The sequence below is a fragment of the Leopardus geoffroyi genome, chromosome D1, assembly GCF_018350155.1.
Source record: "Leopardus geoffroyi isolate Oge1 chromosome D1, O.geoffroyi_Oge1_pat1.0, whole genome shotgun sequence".
Lineage (NCBI taxonomy): Eukaryota > Metazoa > Chordata > Mammalia > Carnivora > Felidae > Leopardus > Leopardus geoffroyi.
This window is the reverse complement of record NC_059329.1, coordinates 27492183-27496791: the sequence shown is the minus strand read 5'-3', so window position 1 is coordinate 27496791 and position 4609 is coordinate 27492183. Positions and strand designations below refer to the sequence as shown.

At 45.0% G+C, this 4609-nt stretch overlaps 1 long non-coding RNA gene across 1 annotated transcript; it reads left to right on the top strand.

Moving 5' to 3' along the window:
• The first annotated feature begins 597 nt into the window (after positions 1 to 597).
• On the top strand, positions 598 to 2386 carry LOC123600951. The gene is made up of 2 exons (XR_006713896.1): positions 598 to 1241; positions 1543 to 2386. It is a non-coding gene; the product is annotated as an uncharacterized LOC123600951 (long non-coding RNA).
• The last annotated feature ends 2223 nt before the right edge of the window (positions 2387 to 4609 follow it).

The following is a 4609-nucleotide window of genomic DNA, read 5'->3' as shown; positions in this document are numbered from 1 at the left end:
ACCTCCACTGTCCATAGCACTGGAACGTCAGATACCCCTTACTTCATTCATAGATGAAACACCTCACCATCTACTTGCTGTATATTTACTCATTTTTATTGTTGTAGCTCAGTGTTTCCTACCAAATGCAAGCTCGTGAAGGTAGCATCCATGCTTTCTTCAGTAACATGTCCCTGGTGCCTGGCGCCTCGAAGCAGGCAAAAAATGTTTGATGAAAAAGTAAATGAATAAAATGAACAAATGAGCAAATGGTAAGTAATTCCCAGGCCTGAAGCAAAGAACTCAGGTGCCCTGTGCCACACGGCAAATATCACCCCTGGCTGCTTTACTCACATGCTACCCAGGAAACCTGACTCCTTCTACCGTGAGTTCCTGGCAAGATTCATTTCTTGAATTGTAATATCATGTCTCTAAGAGTCTTCTATTAAACTGTAAGTACTTCTGGGGCACCTGGGTGGCTTAGGCAGTTAAGCGTCCGACTTCAGCTCAGGTCATGATCTCACAGTTCGTGAGTTCAAGCCCTGTGTCGGGCTCTGTGCTGACAGCTCAGAGCCTGGAGCCTGCTTTGGATTCTGTGTCTCCCTCTCTCTCTGCCCCTCCCCTGCTCACTTCTGTCTGTGTCTCAAAAATATATAAACATTAAAAAACATTTTTTTAAACTGTAGGTACTTCTGAAAGGGAGAACATCATACATGAATTAATTACTAGCCTTTAACACTTTGGGATATACTAAAGTGATACATAAACATCATTTTATATATAACAGATCCAAACTAAAATACAGCTCGCATGGTTGGAGCATTCGGAACATGCCGGTCATAGTGCAAGGTACTTTACACATGGTACTAATTGCCAAATATTTCCGGCTCTCTGCCTTCCTGGCACTCGTGGGAATAGCACTTCCCAGGTCTTTTGTGGTGGGTAGCACCATGTGACTGGTTCCAAACAGACATAAATGGGCCTGTTACCGATTTACAGGGCTAATGAGAGACCCCTCAGAACTCTCTTTTCCTTTCGGCTCAGCTGCCTTCAATATGGGACCTGCCTTAGCCTGAATCCCTGAGTGATGTGATGAACACAGGACCTGCCCACCCCCACCCCCATCCCCAGTGTCTGTACAGCAATCTTCTGGGGTAATCTGTGCTATCATTTCTTTACAGGTAAAGAAGGGGCTGTGTGTTATTAAAGGATTTTCACAAGATTTCATGGCTGGCAAGTGATGGAGCCACGAAGGGAACCAGGTGTGTTTGATGCTAAAGCCCATAACTTTCACCTACATTTACTCTCTCTCCCAAATCTTTATGGAATAAATAAGGAGAGAGAAATGAGAATAATACCATCTGTGTCCTGGAAAACAGAAGCTTTGTATGGCACTACAGCTTTGGGGAGTCAAGAAGGCTGTGGGATCTTGGGGAAATGCTTATAAAAACTGGTGGTATTAGGGAGAAAACTCTATTGAGAATATTCTTTCTCCCTGTTCATATTTTTGCTTGTTGGAGAGGTAGAATCCATGATCTTGGGTTTGATTCTTTTCCATTGCAGATTCATTGGTGAGGAAGACAGCACACGTACAGAGATGTCTCACAGTGCCCCGGCCCTGTGCTGAGGGCACCCTGATGACTCCAACACTCAAGCCCCTGTTTTCAAGGATCTGCCACTGCCCAGTCAATCCCCCTCCCCTTCCATTGTTCCTACAGGGAATGGTCACTACTGCTGAAGATAATTGCTCAACTGCGCTGAGAGTTAGGGAGGGTCAAATCTCCACTGCTCCATGTACTCTTTGTATCCTTTACACAAACTACATGGAAGTGATAGAAAATTCTGAAGGTCTGGATCACCTAAGAACAAAACTGGAATGCTTGGGAGGCAGGAGCCTCCTGCACAAAATTTTTCACCCACTGCTATCATGGTACCTAAATTTTCTACCATTAGAAATTTATTCCTTTGGGTTTAAAGCAGATTTCTCCTCTTGCCTAGAACTTGCCCAGACTATTGTATAAAATCTTCTTTTGTCATACGTCCAAATGACTACCCTAACAACTCCTAACAACTATCTCAACATTGAGATCTTGTAGAAATAGCTCAAGGAACCTGGCAACATAAGGAATGGCTGTACTTCCAGGTGCTAAATACTTCAATTTTGAGGATTAAAATGTTCCTTAAGGCCTTCTCCTCTTAATTTTCTTTTTCCCAAAAGAACTCAGGTAGAGGGTTTGTTGGTATTGTTTGTTTGCCACTGGTGTTGACGAGGGGCAGAATGCCATCTTCTCATGAGGACTAAATTGATGAGAATTCTCATTGTGCTGTACAGAACCCAAATTACCCACACCACTATCCATCACAAACTCTGTGGATTCCCGAAGTTTGGACTGAAATTGTGCTCTGAGAAGTATCTTTCTTTCCGGGAGTCAGGGGATGGTGGAGGGATGGGGACACCTTTACAGAGAGGGACAGCCATGGACTAACGGAAATGAGAAGATGTGGAAAATGTTGTAGCCTGGGAAAAGAGGATTCTAGGAGGGTCAGGGGAAATACGGCATCAAAACTCAAGGGCACAGGTCTTAGGGATAAATATCCAGAAACTCACTTAAAAAAACAAGGAGGTATTATGATGACCCCAAGCAGAGAGGAAAGGCAACACAAGAATGTATTTGTAGACTTAACCATGACATAAAATTATATGATTTGAGGCCCAATTTGTTTTGAATGTCCCTGCTTTTCTTGATCTCTTTAGTTTATTATCCAAGACCACCTCGTGAAATACTTTGAACCCAGATTCAAGTTGAACATAAAACACAACTGAGTGTGGAAAAGAATAACTGAACAAATGTCTAACCAGAGTGATATGTGAAGGTTCAGCTCACCTGGAAGCCTGCAGGACTTGGGGCGGCTGCAGGACCTGGGGGTCTGGGGCCGGAGATGAAAGAGAACTGGCCCTGAGTGGTCTGTGTGTGCCCAGCACTCTGCAGGGGAGCAGTTGTGTCCCAGAGGAATAGCAGCTTCCTGCTCTGTGTGTGTTTATCATGTGACACCAAAAATAGCAGAGGTTTGTTTTCTGTAGGTTTGCCAGAGATCCAAAGCTGATAGGGACTGATGGTTCACCAGATTGCATGTGACGTTTTACCATAAAGAGAGGAAGAACGGGGGTCACACAGACCCGGGCTTTGCCATTTATTTACTCCTCCATGACTGGAGCCACCAAGGTTGACAGAACCTCAGTTACCTACAAATAAGATGAGTACAGTCAGACCGCTCACACACACTTTCTATAGACACATAAGTGAATGATATGAGTGAAGTGTCCAGCTCACAATGGACACTCACAAAATCCCTTTCCTTTCCTGGAGGGAGAACTGAAATTCACAAAGACACTGAATCATATGCTGATTACTGCACCCACTCAGATTACTGTCCCCTTACCTAGCTAATCTCCTTCTGGTCTCTCTGACTCTGGTCTTGGGTCAATCAGTCACTCAAAGCCAGAGTGCTTTTACTAAATCTTAAATCTCATTTCAAAACCCTTTTGAAACCCTTCAATGGCTTCCTGTTCCCATATCCTCACAGGGCTTTCGGAGGCTTCCCATGAATTTGTCCTACTTACTCTCCACCCTCACTGTTCACTGCCGTGAACCCCCTCACTCAGCCTCCCCCAGGCCATGAGCACTCCAGCCCTTCTTTCCCTGCAGTGCATACAGGACCTGCATTTCTCCAAAAGCTCAGCTTTTGCACAATTTATCCCCTCTGCTAGATGATTCCCCACATCTATCTCCTTACAGGCCCTTTTTTTATTTGGATAACTTCTACCCACCTGTCGGGGCTCAGCTTAGATGTTACTTTCAGCTTTCTCCATTCCTCTTATGCTCTCTTCATTGCACTGTGTGCATTCATCCAGGATGCTTATGCCAGGTCACATCTGCACCCATCAAGTAAGGAGGCCTCTTCTCCCTACCACCTTTCTCCCTGAAGGAGCCAGGAAGAGCAGGAAGGGTGAGTAGGCCGGGGGGGGGGGGTGGGGGGTGGGGGGGGGCAAGACAAAGAGGAGAAGCAGGTCTCTGTAGGCTTCACAACCCCAAGCAGGCCTCGACAGGGTAAGGGAGAGTTTGGTAAAAGATTACACTGGACTTTTTAACATCAGAAAATGACCAGAACATTCTATGGGATCTTCAGAAATGAAGAAGGAATCAAACAATTTAACACATGGGGCACCTGGGTGGCTCAGTCGGTTAAGTGTCTGACATGTCTGACTCCTGGTTTCGGCTCAGGTCGTGATCTCATGGTTTCGTGGGTTTGAGCCCCATGTCAGGCTCTGTGCTGATTGTGTAGACCATACTTGGGATTCTCTGTCTCCCTCTCTCTCTGCCCCTTCCCCCACTTGTGCTGTCTCTCTCCCAAAATAAATAAATAAACATTTAAAAAAAAGAATTTAACACACAGTGGAGGAAAAATGAAGTTCTTTCTTGTTTGTATCCTACCAAGTACAGCCCCTCAGAAATACTTCTGTAAAGTGTGGTTACCTGAGCAGCTACAGAGGTCTGCACCTAGAAGGGCCTGGGCTTGCCTTAATGCTCTGCTGCTACCATCTTGAAATTCTTAATAATTGGTAAAAAGG